Raw genomic sequence first — 17964 nt, 5'->3', positions numbered from 1 at the left:
TGCAAGGGTGTCTTTCGGGTATAATATTTCTGCAGTTGGAAATTCAGGTCTAGAGCTTATTAGAATGGCCTTGACCAGAGATGAAGAGTTCAGTCACGTACAGAAGCAATAATGAAAGCCAGGTCAGTAATTAGATCAGGAGGAAATGGTAAAGGGAGAAGAAAGAATGCCAAGGGCAGAATGTCTCCCTGTATTAAGGGGGCCACATCAGAAAGCTAAGAAGAGAAAAAGAGAAGAATGTTTCTGTAGAAGAGAAGGTCTCGAGAAGGAAAAAATGCTACATGGGGATTAAAAAGACTAAGCCCTCACTGGATGTAGTGATTTGAGGTGACTGGGGAGCTCCTTGAGAGCATTTTGGCATTACGATGAGAACCTAAACCTTATAGAAAGGGTTACGAATTGAGGGAAGTAATGGCCAAGAGGAAATGAGAAAGATAGGTAACTTAAGAAATCACAGGCCAGGTGTGGTGACCCACGCCTGTAATCCCAGCATTTTGGAAGGCCGAGGTGAGCGGATCAGAAGGTCAGGAGTTCGAGACCAGCCTGACCAACATAGTGAAACCTCGTCTCTACTAAAAATGCAAAAAAAAAAAAAAAAAAAAAAAAAAACAACAAGCCCCTGTAGTCCCGGCTACTAGGGGAGGCTGAGGCGGGAAAATTGCTTAAACTCGGGAGGTGGAGGTTGCAATGAGCCAAGACCACACCATTGCACTCCAGCCTGGATGACAGAGTGAGATTTTGTCTCAAAAAAATTTAAAAAAGAAAGAAAAGACAGAAAGAAATTGCAGAATAGAGGGAATTTTCTCATTTTTAAGGGGCAGGGTTGCCTAAGCTTTTTTATAGGTTAACGGAGTGATTGTGGATGCAAGTCAAAGGGAGAAGAGTTGATAATTAAAATTTCAAAGATGATGCGGGGACTGGGGTCAGAAGTCTGGCTGATAATGTTGGAAGATAAATTGCTACAGCCTTTTTATAAAGTAATGTGAAAATACTGAAATTTTAAATATGTGTATTCATATATATGCATAAAATTTTTAATTGCCTTCTACCCAGGCAATTTCAGTAATATGATTCTATCCCACAGAAAAACTCATGCAAATATTCAAGGATATTCATTATATTAGTTGCAATAGGAAAAAATGGAGAACCCAAGTGTCCTTCAATAGACAAATGTTTAAGTAAATTATGGTAAACCTCTTCTACAGAACACCAAGCAATTATTAGAAACAATGAGCAAAATGTGTATGTACTAAAATGGAATGAAACTCAAAATATCCCTCCACTGCATTGTGAGTTCCACTGTGGCAGGGACCGTATCTGCTTTCTCATCCTTGTATTTCTCATCCTTGTATATCCATGCCCTGGCATAGAGCTTGACCCACAGTTAGTAAGTGTTCAATAAATACCTATTGGATGAAATAGAATGTTAAGTTTTTAAAATATGTTGCAGAATAGCATGCATAATGTGATTAACATTTGTTTTACAGATATATATTTAAAACATATATATATAAAAAACATTATATAACAGATATATATCATAAATATATTGGATAAATGTGATACATATATGTAAACATTCTGGAAGAACACTCAGCAAATTAAAATAGTTATCTTTATAGAGTAGGATTGGATGAGAAGTAATTTTTTTAATTAATTATGTATTAGTAAACTTTTCCAAATACGAATTTTATTCATAATTTCAATCTATCAATAAAATATATAAAATCACTGAAGAAAAGGGAAAAAGAGTGCAGCAGGATAAGTTAGCCTTTGCAAGAGTCATGTGCAAAGGCTCTTCCTGAAAGAGAGTAGTGAATAACAGAGAAGTTACAGGAAGGAGTCAAAATAGGGAACAAAACCATGTGTCTCAATAAAGCAGGAGCCAGGGTCGTCCGTGAGAATAAGGGTAGTGGGGAAGGACTGACATCTGAGGAAGACTGAGAAGGTCCAGAACATGACCTCTGTTTTACATCTGGAGAGACTTTGAAGACCATTCAGTCCAACCACCCACTTTACAGAAGAGGATGTTAAAGGACTTACCAAACAACACAATTTGAGAGTGACAGTGCCAGTCCAGTATGACAGCTTCTAAAAATATGCAAAAAAAAATTCAAAACAGATGAATAGATGGATTGCCAGGCATTTGTGAGGACCCTGATAAGCCTAAAACCAAGAAATAGTGGCATTAAGTCCATACTATTCCATGGCATTCTGTGTCAATGCCAGGCAGCCTATAAATGACAGCAGAAGCAGGAAAAGGGAGTGGGGAGTAGACAAGATGGTGAAAGGGCCTGGTGGTGAGTCCTGGGGGGTAAAAAGTGTTTCATAGTAATAAATGACAGAATGATAAGCTGAAACTTGTCAGCTAATGAGAAAAATTCCGAGCTTAGGAAAATGGCAGCAAACTGAGATACTGGTTGTTACACTGATGACCAACAGAGTGACTGTTGGAGTGACTGATTGACTCAAATGATAGGCCACTGGCTTTCATCTAAAGCGGCATAGCTTTGCTAATGTTACTATTAGGTAAGGGGATAGAAGTGTTGCCTCAATTGTAAAAGCAGTACCCATTGGCTTATTTAAACATGAAATCAAAATGTCTGCTAATTCCCAGGATCCTGGGGGTGGACTTTGACCTACCATTTTGAGTAGGTTTTATTAGCAGCTCAGCCCATCATTAAGGCAGTGGCTGATAAAGGCTAAAACATCCTGCCAGTTGTTTATGGAATAGAGGCTCAGTCACTCACCAGCCTTCTTCCAACTACCCGTCAGACACACTGTTGATACTGGGCCTTCTGCCTAGAACCAGCTGGCTATTCCCAGACTGTTTCAGATGTCCAGCCATGATGCAGTAATGGAACTGCCAGGGTGGAGGGTGGATCTCAGCTTTTGGTATTGTCCACCATCCAAGGAAGGATCAGAGACAACTGTTTAAGTTATTAAAAGGGCTGGGAGTGGGGAGACGGAAGGCACAGACAATGTTCCTCTGATCTCTGTGTGATTGCTTTGTGTTTTAACGCTCCTGGCTTGTGGTTTTCTGTTTATTTTTAAATTTCTTTTCTTGTTGTGGGTTTGTCCTCATGACTGTGTTACACGTAGACCAGAAGGGCTGGGTTTGCCTGTGTCCTACTTTGGACATAGATGCTACTCAAAACTGCTTAATGATCTGGGTTTCACAGCTATTTCATAGGGTTAAATAAGAACATTTCCTAGGAAAGATTGGGTTCTACTTAGTCTATGTCATAGATTATGTAAAATTAATGAATAAGCAAGGAATCGACAGCTAAAATTACATACATACTAATCCTCCATGTTCCTCAGCATCCTGCAACAAGCAGGTGCTCCCTGTCCTACACAGTTCAGCCAGGCTTGTATCTACACCTGGCCTTGGATTTGTGGAATTCACATACATTTTGTCATAGTTCTCGCTTTTGCTTTTTACCGTTTGTAATTATATTAGGTTGATGCAAAAGTAACTGCAGGTTTTGCTGTTACTTTCAATGGCAAAAACAGCAATTACTTTTGCACCAACCTAGTACATTTAGGGTCTTTGCAAATAGCAAGAATAACATCATTCACAGCTAAGAACAATAGAGGCTAAATAAAGAAAATAAAATTCAACTTCATTGAAACACTTGTTACTCAATAAAGGTTTTTTGTTTTGTTTTGTTTTGTTTTTTTCCCCTGCAGGTGAACTAACGGCTGAGAAACACTACCCTGTTCTGCTGGTAGAGTCACAAGTTCCTGTTGCAGTGTCCTGTGTAGTCTGTCTGGTCTTTTTCCATGTGTGGCACTACATGATTTGATGGCCTGTTGCTTCAGGAAGCACACACCACAATGCCAGTGGAGGGCTGTATCACAGAGGGGTGAATCCAGGACAGGAGATGTATTTCCTAATTCTTTTCCTTTTGTGGTCTCAAGCAGCATTATCTCTTTTCTGGCCTACAGTTCTGAATCTGACAGTTTAAAGTAATAACTCATATTTATCTTCCTTTTGTTGCATTTAATTTGTTACATGAACCGTCCACAGGCTTTTTTCGGCACCTAAAATATAGCTTTGGCCACAAATTACCAGACCCTGGGTTTAATGATCTCAGCAGGTAATGCCATGGAATAGTCCTCTATGTGTTGCTTTCTAAACCATCCCTCTGCTCTTGGCCATGGCCAGAACAGTGTCTGGGGATAGGTGCTTTCCCAGAACATCAGGGCTTTGAAGCTGAATGGGACCCCAGGATCATCTTGTCTCACTTTTCATTTTCATAGAGTGGGGAAAGTGAAAGCCAGGCAGCTTAAGAAACTAGCTTAAGACGGTGGCTCACAAGAGACAGCCCTGGGACGAGAATACCAGGTTTCCAGGCCCCAGTCCAGGGCCTTTTCTCCTCCGTGTGCTCTGTCCCATGCCCTCGATGGAACTGTTCTTCATCACTCATCATAACACCAGATTAAAAATTGCACCAGCCCTTTCCCAAAGGCTATCCAGTTGAATTAAGCACAGAAATGCCACAGGCCCACTTTTAGTAGCTGGCTGGAGGAAATGCTCATTTCAAGGTTTTTGAAACATCAGCATATTCACCAGGAAGATCTCTTCCCTACAAGCCTGAGCCATGGCAAGCCCAATGTTTAAATTCTCAGTGCTCCAACATCCTAGTTAATAAAGACAGGGAAAGCAAGCTTTCACTTTTATTCAATTATTTGAAGATGAAATATGCCTCCTTCCAATCATATGATCCTTCTCTCCCTCTAGCCCACAATCGACTTCTTGTCATTGGTGTTCTTGTTTTCCAATAATTTGTTTTGTTTTGTTTTGTTTTTGAGACGGAGTCTCACTCTGTCGCCCAGGCTAGAGTGCAGTGGCCGGATCTCAGCTCACTGCAAGCTCCGCCTCCCGGGTTCACGCCATTCTCCTGCCTCAGCCTCCCGAGTAGCTGGGACTACAGGCGCCTGCCACCTCGCCCGGCTAGTTTTTTGTATTTTTAGTAGGGACAGGGTTTCACGGTGTTAGCCAGGATGGTCTCCATCTCCTGACCTCATGATCTGCCTGCCTCGGCCTCCCAAAGTGCTGGGATTACAGGTGTGAGCCACGGATTTTCTAATAATTATTAATTTAAGAATGATAATACATGAATTCGTCCTCAAAATCTGATGACCAGAAATTTTGAACACTGCTGTCTTTGTATGCTTGCTGCTCAGCTGTTACTTAAGTTGGGTTGTAAAGTTTAAAATGTCAAAGGTTGATAACTTCAGGAGTCAGGAGTGATGGGAAGAAATCACATCAGCCTGGGGGCCTGAAGACCAGTCACTGGGTCATTTTCCACTGCTCGCCCATGACTCTGTTTCTCCGCTTCAAGTTGGATAGTTATGCTCACCTCACAGAGGGGTCAGGAGAATTATTTGAGACAATGTCGGTGATAGTAGTCTGCATACTCAAAATGATGAAAAATTAAAACCAATGTAAAATGCCATAATTCGAAAAACCTGTGGTAATTATAGAGTCTGAATCTGAGTGCCTGACAATGCCAGAGAGAAAACTGTCCCCCAAATTATCGTCCAGTCTCCTAGAAAAGCCTATTCATTTTTAGGCACTTATTCCTAGGGAGTTTTACTATGTCTGAGTCCACAAATGCAATTCAAATACAGAACTGAGTTTGTTAAGGACAGAGGACCCATACTAAAATCACTATGGACTGAAAGAGCCAGGTAACTAAGGATAGAGTGGCTGACGCCGTGAATTATCTGGATGGTGCTAAGAATTAAGATGGGACCTGTAGTCAAGGGCTAGATGTTGTCTTCGGCTCCTAATGAGACTATAACCATGTGGCAGCCTGGTGAGCAGCCTCTGAGAAACCTTAACAAATATTACATACCACATTGATAATAATGCATCTATAATTGTTGTTACAGCTTCTGAATATTGAAACAACTGAAAGAAAATAAGAATACTTATGCATTATGCTATAGGTAACAGAAAATTCTATTAATTTTATAGTTGACCACCTACCTCTCTGTCTTCTAGTTTTCTCCAGAACATATTAGTCATCTAAGTATTAATATTAGTAGTAGTAGCAATAATAATGGCAGCTAAAGTTTATTAAGCATTCTCTATGTGCCAGGCATTATTCTGGGCAATTTTCATACATGATCTTATTTTACAGCCACAAAAACTCTATGAGACAGGTACTGTTCCCTTTTCACAGATGCAGCAGCTGAGGTTTTGAGAATGAAATAACTTCTCAAGTTCACAGAGCTGATTAAGTTGGAGAACTGAAGGCTATAAAAACAAACTACAATACACAGGTTCACAGTCCGAATCCATGGGCTGAGTTTTTAACATCTAACTTCTTTTTGAATAAATGTTGGCCGGGCACAGCGGCTCAAGCCTGTAATCCCAGCACTTTGGGAGGCCGAGACGGGTGGATCACGAGGTCAGGAGATCGAGACCATCCTGGCTAACACGGTGAAACCCCGTCTCTACAAAAAAAAATACAAAAAACTAGCCAGGCATGGTGGCGGTCGCCTGTAGTCCCAGCTACTCGGGAGGCTGAGGCAGGAGAATGGCGTGAACCTGGGAGGCGGAGCTTGCAGTGAGCAGAGATCGCGCCACTGCACTCCAGCCTGGGCGACAGAGTGAGACTCCTGCTAAAATAAATAAATAAATAAATAAATAAATGTCTACAGATCAATGAATTGTGGAAAATCAAGATATTCTGTATACTAGTTTTGCTTTCTTGAGGACTTCCTCCAAAAGACATTTCTTTTCCACAAACCATCTCCTATTTCTCACTGATTCACTCATCACAGTCTGTTCCAAAACCATATGTTTCTCAAATTCCTACTGTTCTTGTATCAGTTAGAAACCTTTTTGTTGTAACGGAAAATCTAACTCAACCTGGCAATAAAGGGTATTTTTGGACTTGTGAAATTGGAAAGTTCAGATTCTACAGCTAAATATCATCTTCTGGGACCCATTGTCTCTTCTCCTTCCACTCTGCCTTCTGTAGGGTCAGTTTCTGCTAAACCTGGCTTCTCCCAGGACTTGTCAACAGCTCCAAGGGCAACAAAGTCTCTCTTCCACATAAAAGAGAAAAAAAAAGCTGTCCACCTTTGGAAGCTCTCTCCAAAGAATGAGAACTCCTCCTTCCAGAAGACCCCTGCACTCACAAGGGCTTCCATAATGCTGCCCCCCTTACTTCCTGTCCCCCGCCAAAAAAAAAGAGGAAGAAGCTATCTCATAGGAATTGCTGTCAGGCAACACCTTTCCCTGGCAGAGGAGCCAGACTGTGGCTTGGTAAATGCCACACAGTGTGTGTTGGTTGGGAAGCAGCAGTATCAAGCATTGCCTTCTTTCTTGGCCTATTATTCCATTGACTGAGTCTATTCAAGCTAAAATTTATGTCACTGTCAAGGAAATAGTGGTTTTACAAAATTAGATGTCTGCATTACACCTGGATTAATCTAGGGATGGGACATTGTATTCAGGGGACAGTGACAGTTCATAAATGTTATTCCCCCTTGAGACCTACATTATTACTGCAGCAATCTCCCAGCTGGACCAGCCTCCAGTCTCTCTCCACTGCAGTGCAGCCTCCACAGAGTTATCCAATGAACCCTTCTTAACTCTCCGGTGATCTCTCTTTCTCCTAGCAGCAAACTATAAAGTAATCAGGCCATACCTACCTATTCTATATTATCTCCCATTATTCACCCAAGCCAGGTTTGTGCGACGCTCAGCCATCTATCAACTTGCCTTTGCCTAAACATGAATGTGTTTTCCCATTTCTACACCTGAGCCTATGCTGTTCCATTTGCCAGAAATTCCTTTCCTTGTTTACCTTCCCCACCGATCTTCCCACATCTAATTCCTATACATGTGTAGATATCCAGCTCAAATCTTTTTTTTTTTTTTTTTTTTTTTTTTAACAGGGTCTCCTCTGTCTCCCAGGCTGGAGTGCAGTGGTATGATCTCGGCTTACTGCAGTCTTGACCTCCTGGGCTCAAGCAGTTCTCCCACCTCAGCCTCTTGAGTAGCTGGGACCACAGGCTAATTAAAAATTAGCTGCCACATCCAGCTAATTTTCATATTTTTTATAGAGACAGAGTCTCACTATGTTCCCCAGGCTGGTCTTGAACTCCTGAGCTCAAGCGATTTGCCCGCCTCGGCCTCCCAAAATGTTGGGATTACAGGCATGAGCCACTCACTTCACCTGGCCCCAGCTCAAATCTTTAATGCCTCCTTTTCTCGTGGAGTTCAAAGGGATCCCTTCCTGCTTTCTCCCCCAAAGGCAATGGACTTTTGCCCATCTTGAGCACTGGGTGATTTGAATTGCCGGTACTGAAGTTCATGCTACAAATCTTTCTTACTAGACTATAACGATGTCCTCTAGTTTTATCTACAGTTTCATGCACATAATAGATCCCAGTTAAAAAAAACTTAAAAAAAAAAAAAGATGCCTTACATATTATGGATATATAATGTTTAAAAATGAGTATCTTTAAGTAAGGAATACAGTAAGGAATTCTTAGTAAGAATATGATCTGAGTGGGATTTCAAAAAAGGCCTTTTTTTTTTTTTTTTTTTTTTTTGAGAGGGAATCTCACTCTGTCACCCAGACTGGAGTGCAATGGCACAGTCTCGGCTCACTGCAACTTCCGCCTCCTAGGTTCAAGAGATTCTCCTGCCTCGGTCTCCCAAGTAGCTGGGACTACAGGCGCATGCCACCACACCAGGCTAATTTTTTTGTACTTTTAGTAGAGATGGGGTTTCACTATGTTGGCCGGGCTGGTCTCAAATTCCTGACCTCGTGATCCCCCCACCTCGGCCTCCCAAAGAGTTGGGATTACAGGCGTGACCCACTGCACCCGGCCTCAAAAAAGTGTTGTTCAAAACTAAACTCTTCGTGTCTCCATTACCCTGACCTGCTCTTCACATAGTCTTTCACATTCTAGTAATGGCAAATTCGTCATTACAGTCTGCTCAGGACAAAATATGTACATCAGCCTGGATTTCTTTCTTACTCTCATTTCCTATATCCAGCAAATCCCATTGATTTCACATTCACAATAAATCAAGAATTCAACTACTTTTCATATATAATCCCAACATCCTAACCCAAGTCATCATCGTGGCTCAACTGTATTATTGCAATAGCCTTTAAATAGCCTCCCTGCCTCTTCCCTTACCTCTTTCACTACAGTCTACTCCCCACATCACAGACGAAATAAGTCAGATCATGTCACTTCTCTGCACAAGACCCTCCAAATTCTTCCCCACTCACTCAGAGAAGAAGCCAAAGTCTTTGTACACAATGATCCCGAAGGAGCTATATAATCATCCTCCCCACAGCCTCTACATTTCTGACTTTATCTCCAGCTATGCTTTACCTCTAACACTTCATTCTAGTCTATTCCTCAATGAGAGAAGTACCTTCTTCCTTTCCATTACTCAGTTCCTGTTTCTTCTCTCTGCCCTGCTCCTCTACATTAATAGCTGCCTGGCTTGCCCCCTCACATCCCAGATTCTGCTCAGATATTGTCTTGTCAGTGAGGCCTCCCTGATGACCCAATTATTATTATTATTATTAGACAGCGTCTTGCCCTGTCACCCAGGCTATAGTGCAGTGGTGCCATCTCGGCTCACTGCAACCTCCGCCTCCCAGGTTCAAGAGATTCTTGTGCCTCAGCCTCCTGAATAACTGGGATTATAGGCGTGAGCCACCATGCCTGGCTAATTTTTGTATTTTTAATAGAGACCGGGTTTCGCCATGTTGGCCAAGCTGGTCTCGAACTCCTGACCTCAAGTGATGCATCCACCTCGGCATCCCGAAGTGTAGGGCCGCACCTGGCCCTGATGACCCAATTTAAAATAGTTTCATCCCACTTTTCTCAGCTTGCATGTTCTACCACCCCCACACCCTCTCTGCTCTATTTTTCTCCAAAGTATTTACCATGTGACCTACTATTTCTCTTATCTGATTGCTTATTCTTTATCTCTCTTCTACCTTTCTTCAGTTAGATGTAGACTCCACGAAGGCAGACATTTTTGTCTGATTTCTTTTTTGCTATGGAGCCTAGAAAAATGCAGCTTGCAAAGTAGATATTTGAAAAATATTTGTTGAATGAATGGATGGTGAATTTAACATCTTAATTCGATTGTTAAATATTCAAGGAATAAGGGATGTGGTGGACAGTGATACAGGAATCTTTCTCCTAAAGGTCTGGAGGCTACACTTGGCATTTAAAGCTAGATCATTCTCACTTGTAGAAGGAGAAAGAACCATATATCAATTTCAAATCGTAAGGCACTGTGAAAATTTGAAGCACTATTATGGTTATGCCCTCTCTACTTCCAAAGTTTCTTCTGAAGTCAGTTGGTTTCCTAAAGAGAGCATGTCCAGGATGCACTTTCCATTATAGAGCTTTTGAGTTAAAATCTCACAGACTAGTTTCTACAGCTGCTCACACAGAGCAGGTTAGAACAGATTTTAACACTTCATTCTGTGTATCTTCCCACCATGCTGACAGCAATCCTGATCTTAATGGACAGTTCCTTTGTGGTACTGGGAGTGGGGGTGGATGTACTGACACAAAAGTCAGTTTCTTAGGCCTACTTTTTTGAAAGTTGTTCCATTCTTCTTAATTATATCATTTCATTAACAAGTCCCAGGAGCTCCTATGTTCTATTGGTCTCATCAGCTGAGCTAATTGATGTTGACACCGGCTGTTCTCTATTGAATACATTACTGGGAGCATCTATCACTTTCCTTTAGGGCTGATGAAGTAATTATCCTATTAGACCCAAAGGGATGGCCACAGCAGAGGCTGGTCAATAATCCTTGTTAGATCAGGCTCTCATCTGTTTGTTTCACTCTCCATCAGGCCAACCCACTCATTGCTACTCTCATCCCCAAATGCTTCCTGAGTCCCCAGTTCATGAGTACAGTCCCTGTCCTTGGGGTTAACAGAGCTTGCATGAGAAGCAAGGGCTTTTCCAGCCTCCTAACTGGTCTGTTAGCACTGCCCTCAATTCCAGGCCCCATCCACACCAGAAGGTCTTCCCAAAATTCAAATCTGAACACTGCAAGAAGTTGACATATATTACGTACGGTTGGATTCGTTTTTGTAAAAAAAAAAAAAAAAAAAAAAAAAGATGGAATAGACAAAATGAATATGTACGAAACATATATATATAATATATAATAAAATATATAAAGTATAAAAATAGATAGGATATGTTAATATAGATGTCACAAAAGTCTGAAGGTATTTACACCAAAGCATTTTCAGTGTTGTAAGTTATTGCCCTAGAGTAGTATGATTTCTGGTAACGATTATTTCCACCTTTTCTGATATATGTAATTTCTTTTTCTTTTTTTTTTTTTTTTTTGAGACAGAGTCTTGCTCTGTTGCCCAGGCTGGAGTGCTGTGGTGTGATCTTGGCTCACTGCAGCCTCCACATCCCAGGTTCAAGCGATTCTCCTGCCTCAGCCTCACCGAGTAGCTGGGACTACAGGCGCATGCCACCATGCCCAGCTAACTTTTGTATAAAAATTGCAAATATACCAGATAAAGTAAATATAGTAAGATTAAAAATTACATATATTAGAAAATTAGCTGGACATGGTGGTGTGTGCCTGTAATCCCAGCAACTTGGGAGGCAGGAGAATCACTAGAATCCAGGAGGTAGAGACTACAGTGAGCTGAGATTGCGCTGGGCAACAGACCAAGACTCTGTCTCAAAAAAAAAAAAAAGAAAGTTAATACAAATATGATCATGTCATTCCTATGCTTAAATTTATTCACCTAAAAAACAGTGAAGACAATTTTATGGTAAGATCAGTCAGAGACGCAAGCACCAGCTCTCCCCCACCCTGTACCCTAACTGGTACTCAGTGGTGGGAATGAAACGTGTAAGAGGGACAGTGTCTCTTTTTCTGCTGATTCTCCTCTCAGATGGAGATTCTCTTTTATGAATGACTTTGGTGGAAGTTCAGGCTGTTTGAGGAGGTGCAACAGACAGCAAGTGTGCTAGGAGAGGATGGAGGCCTTTTAAAAGTTGTTCTTTCTCCCATCAGTTTTATTGGGTTTTTGTTCAGGCTGTAAATACTAGGACTAACAACTCCCAGTGTTCAGATTTGCAATGGGGAAGGATCCTCCGTTACTTACTGGGCGGAGATTGACGGGCAGTGCTGAGAGACCATTAAGAGGCTGGGGAAGTCCTTTCTTTTCCTGCAGGCTCTGTGGGCCTGAGAGCAGGGACGGTACCCTGTGAACAGGGGGGGCTCAGAGAGCATCTAGAAATCACATGGCTTTCCCACCTTCCCATGGCATCGTGGTCCCTGATGTGTCTGTTCCTCTGGTTTATTTTATTTTAGTTTTTCAAGACAAGGTCTCACTCTGTCACCCAGGCTGCAGTACAGTGGTGCGATCTCACTGCAGCCTCGACTTCTTCCCACCCGAGGTTCAGGTGATCCTCCCACCTCAGTCTCTCGTGTAGCTGGGACTACAGGCACGTAGCACCATGCCTGGCTAATATTTGGGGGGGGGGGGTTGTTTGTTTTTTTGTTTTCGTAGATATGGACTTTCACCATGTTGCCCAGGTTGGTCTCAAACTTCTGGTCTCAGGTGATCTGCCCGTCTGAGCCTCCCAAAATACTGGAATTACAGGCAGGAGCCACCACGCCCAGACTTGTCTGTCCTTCTGCATCTGCATTTCACTCCTGGAGCACCATCCTTCCCCTCCTCCCATCAGTTCAGACTCGCCTGGTTGCCCTCTTCTTCTCAAACCTCCCTGACCTCCCCTGGGTAAAAGGCTTGTTTGATATATTTTATCAGAAACCTTTCTGCACTTCCTCTTTGAAGTGCATCTGGGTAAAAGGCTTTTTCGATGTATTTTATCAGGAGCATTTCTGCACTTTCTCTTTGAACTCCTGTTAATCATTGCATTCCTTACAGATCCTACCAGACTCTTCAAAAAACTCCTTGACAGTCAGCTGGGCAAGGTGGCTCACGCCTGTAATCCCAGCACTTTGGGAGGCCGAGGCAGGAGGATCACCTGAGGTTAGGAGTTCAAGCCCAGCCTCTGGTCAACATGGTGAAACCCTGTTTCTACTAAAAAATGCAAAAATTAGCCCGGTGTGGTGGCATGCGCCTGTAACCCCAGCTACTCGGGAAACTGAGGCAGGAGAATCACTTGAGCCTGGGAGGTGGAGGTTGCAGTGAGCCTAGATTGCGCCACTACACTCCAGCCTGGGAAACAGAGTGAGACACTGTCTCAAAATAAATAAATAAATAAATAATTTTTTAAAACCCTTGACAGAATAATGTTTTTAGCATTTTATCCTCAGCATCTAAACCTGGTGTACTGAGCTATTTAATAAATGATGATTAAATAAATAATATATGAATAGATAGATGGATGAAAGAATGAATGAGGAAGAATGCTGGTAGCATATACTAAAAGTCAAATGAGTCTATGACTGCAGAGGAAGCATAGGTAGCACATACTATTCATGTCCTGGACAAAAGGCTGAGTAACAGAAGGAAGAACAAGTTTGTTGTTGTTGTTGTTGTTTTATTTTTATTTTTTTTGAAATGGAGTCTCACTCTTGTTGCCCAGGCTGGAGTGCAAAGGCTCGATCTCAGCTCACTGCAACCTCCACCTCTTTGGGTTCCAGCGATTCTCCTGCCTCAGCCTCCCAAGTAGCTGGGATTACAGGCGTGTACTACCTCGCCCGGTTAATTTTGTATTTTTAGTAGAGATGGGGTTTCTCCATGTTTGTCAGGCTGGTCTTTAACTCCTGACCTCAGGTGATCCACCTGCCTAGGCCTCCCAGTGCTGGGATTACAGGCATGAGCCACCGCGCCCAGCCTAGAAGAACAACTTTTAAACCCTATCCACCTCCTAGCACTCTCGCTGCTGCTCCTCCTCCTCATAGAACCTGAACGTCCACCAGAGTCGTTCGTAGAAGGGAATCTTGGTCTGAGAGGACAGCAGGATCGGCAGAAAAAAAGAATCGCCATCTTACACTTTCCAGTCCTGCTACTTGAGTGCCAGTTAGAGACCTCATTGTGGGGGATAGCTCAGTTCATACTTGCTTCTCTGACTGATCTCATCACAAAATTATTGTCACTAGTACACAGTCCCCACAACAATCCTCTGTCTAGTTATGTCAAGATTAGCACCTACAAATTCAAAATAGCATCTGACGTGACTTTCTATTTACAGAAGGGCACATGGGATGTGTTAGTAACACCCTCCTTAGGGCTTTGGATGCTGAGGACAGGCCTAACAGCCAGGCTCTGAAGGAGTAGGCAGCCCTGATATGTATCTGCTGATTACCGCACTAGGGGTCTCAAAAGGGAATTCCAGAAGCTTCTTTTGATAAAACCTCAAAACCATCAGATCTGCTGCTGCCAGAACCAAAAATAGCTTAGCCTAGTTGGGAAAGCATTGGTCTGGGAGTTGGATGGTGTGGGGGCCCTCGTCTGCACTAACTGGCTTAGTGTCCTTGGAGGCACTGTGAGCGTCTCTGAATGCCCGTGCTGTCTTCCATGCATTGTGGATGAGGGGGCAGCACCCCTTTCATCACGGGGCAGCTAGGTGTCCCAAAAACGATGACAGCCATGAAAGGACTCGGTGAACACCCAGCCCCAATCCCAGGAGGGAGAGAAAGGGAGAGTCATGATAAGAAAGCAGCCGCACCAGAAATGCTTCCCAGTTGTCCTGGTGGCAGGGATAAAATCCTCCTACACTCAGTCGTTTGGTGGTCGGGGAGTGGCCCTTTGGTGAGGAGGTAACTCGCCAAAGGGTTCTGCTGCCTTCTAACTTGCTGTAAATTAGTCAGCCGTGCTCTCTCCTCGTCTGCTTGACCTGTGACTCTGTGGCCCATGACTGCCTCATTCATGGTTAATGCAAGGAAGGGCCCAGTAGCAACCAGAAATGTGAATGGCTGTTCTCAAACATGGGAGGTTACCTACACCCGGATAAATAAAATGGTTGCCTTTCCTCTTTTAGAATAGTCATTTTGTTCTTCCCTAAGATTTGAAAATATAGTAAGGCAGGTCCCAGAATAACACTGTTTCTTTCAACATTGCTTTGTCATAACATTGGTGAGAAAAAAAAAAAAAAAAATCAATTCCTGGCTGAAGCCACTGTCTGTGTGGAATTTGCCTGTTCTCCCACGTGGGTTTTCTCCAGGTACTCCAGTTTCCTCCCACGTCTCAAAGAGTCCTCGTTCCTTGGTATGTCTGCATGGTTCCAGTCTTAGTGAGTGTGGCTGTGTGCGTGAGCACGCCCGGCGATGGGATGGCCTTCTGTCCAGTGTCCCCAGCTTGAACTCTGAGCTGCCAGGATGGACTCCAGCCACCCCACACTCTGAGTTGGAAGAAGCAGGTTGGAAAATGAATGAATAATGAAGAAAAATTATTATCAAATAAAAATTCATGAAGTCTACAATGATCATACAGGCGCATGACAATAAACGATGCTGCATGGAAGCATTCAGCGAGCCCATCCTATTTGTTGTTGGGTTTTTTTGAATTGCATGGTGGTAAGAGGTACTTCTTACAATTTTTTGCTTTTAAACATTTATTCCTTGCTTTAACCCACCACCACTATGATTGCTGTCACTCACTGATTCACCAAACATTGGGTAAATAATTCACTGGTTTTTGTTAATCTGAAGTGTATGTATAGCTCACATTTACTTTCACATTTACCATTATAAGCATTTTGGTCTTTATTTAGAAGTTTGGTGATGTTTTTGTGACCAGAACTGTGTCATAGGAATTTAATAAATCTTATTTATATCAATTAGCCTAAGGTGAAATTGGCTTCATTATATGTTATTTTGCTTAAAGCTGCAGTTTCCAAGAATATATAGAAAATGGTTTTTTTTTTTTTTGAGACGGAGTCTCGCTCTGTCACCCAGGCTGGAGTGCAGTGGCCGGATTTCAGCTCACTGCAAGCTCCGCCTCCCGGGTTCACGCCATTCTCCTGCCTCAGCCTCCGGAGTAGCTGGGACTACAGGCGCCCGCCACCTCGCCCGGCTAGTTTTTTGTATTTTTTAGTAGAGACGGGGTTTCACCGTGTTAGCCAGGATGGTCTCGATCTCCTGACCTTGTGATCCGCCCGTCTCGGCCTCCCAAAGTGCTGGGATTACAGGTTTGAGCCACCGCGCCCGGCCTAGAAAATGTTAAATGAGGGCTTATTGTATAATTAAATGGTATTTATTGAGCTCTGACTCTGTGCTGGTCTGTGTTAATGTTTATTTATATTCTTTCATTTACTACCCATAATAATTCAGTGAAAGTGTTACCGGAAAGGGGTTTCAATCCAGACCCCAAGAGAATGTTCTTGGATCTCACACCACAAAAAATTCCAGGCGAGTCCATAGAATTAAGTGAAGCCAAGTTTATCAAGAAAGTAAAGGAATAAAAGAATGGTGACTCCATAGGCAGAGCAGCCCCAAGGGCTGCTGATTGCCTATTTTTATGGTTATTTATTGATTATATGCTAAACAGGGTGTGGATTATTCATGAGTTTCCCGGGAAAGGAGTCGGCAACTCCCAGAACCTAAGGGTTCGTCCCTGTTTTTTTTTTTTTTTTTTTTTTTTTGAGACGGAGTCTCGAGCTGTTGCCCAGGCTGGAGTGCAGTGGCCGGATCTCAGCTCACTGCAAGCTCCGCCTCCCGGGTTTACGCCATTCTCCTGCCTCAGCCTCCCGAGTAACTGGGATTACAGGCACCCGCCAACTCACCCGGCTAGTTTTTTGTATTTTTTTAGTAGAGACGGGGTTTCACCGTGTTCGCCAGGATGGTCTCGATCTCCTGACCTCGTGATCCACCCGCCTCGGCCTCCCAAAGTGCTGGGATTACAGGCTTGAGCCACCGCGCCCGGCCTCGTCCCTGTTTTAGACCATGTAGGGTAACTCCCTGATGTTGCCATGGCATTTATAAGCTGTCATGGTGCTGGTGGGAGTGTATTTCAGCACGCTAGTGCAATATAATTAGTGTATAATGAGCAGTGAGCACTACCAAGGTCACCACCTTGGTTTTGGTGGGATTCGACTGCCTTCTTTACTGCATGCTGTTTTATCAGCAAGGTCTTTGTGACCTGTATCTTATGCTGATCTCCTGTCTCATCCAGTGAGTTAGAATACCTAACCTCCTCCGAATGCAGCCCAGTAGGTCTCAGTCTTATTTTACCGAGCCCCTATTCAAGATGGAATTGCTCTAGTTCAAACACCTATGACAAAAAGGCATCACTATACCCATTTTACAGGAGAGGAAACTTTCAGAGAGACTAAGTTACATGCCAAGCTCCCAAAACTACTACATGCAGACCCAGGATTTGAACCCTGATTTATTTTATACAAAAATTCATCCCCCTGTGTCGTATGCCATTTTGCCTCAAAAATAATAATAGTACCCACATAAAGAAGATGAAGAGGAAGAGCTGGAAGCACATATTTAACCAAAAATAAGAAGTCCATAGGTCTTGGACGAAGACCAGCACTGGGCCTACCAGCACTGGGCAGGCAGACAGAAGAGGGTCCAGATTAAATTAAAAGTGTGTGATTAATTGTCAGCTAGTAAAGAACAAGATGAAATCCTTCAGAAAACAAATATTTGAGTTTTGGTGTGCTGAGGAGATCTATATCTGAAGTCAGAATATTTAATATATATCATGTATAATTAATATTATTATTATTTAATGTTCTTTTAAAGGGAGAGTGGGTTGGGATAATTGAGTATAATCTGTTTTGTCTCAGAGTCTGGCTGCCTTTTCTCCCAGTATCAGTCTCTCGACTAAACCAAACATGTTTTTAACTTCTCCCACTTAATTTAGTAGGTTAACTAGTCTATGTAAAAGAAGATTATCATAATTTAGTTTCATAATTCCTTGCAATACTATTTTAATATTTTAAAATCAAAATATCACTTTGGAATCTCTAAGAATTGTTTT

Source organism: Macaca nemestrina, chromosome 5, assembly GCF_043159975.1.
Source record: "Macaca nemestrina isolate mMacNem1 chromosome 5, mMacNem.hap1, whole genome shotgun sequence".
Lineage (NCBI taxonomy): Eukaryota > Metazoa > Chordata > Mammalia > Primates > Cercopithecidae > Macaca > Macaca nemestrina.
This window is presented reverse-complemented; position numbering follows the sequence as displayed.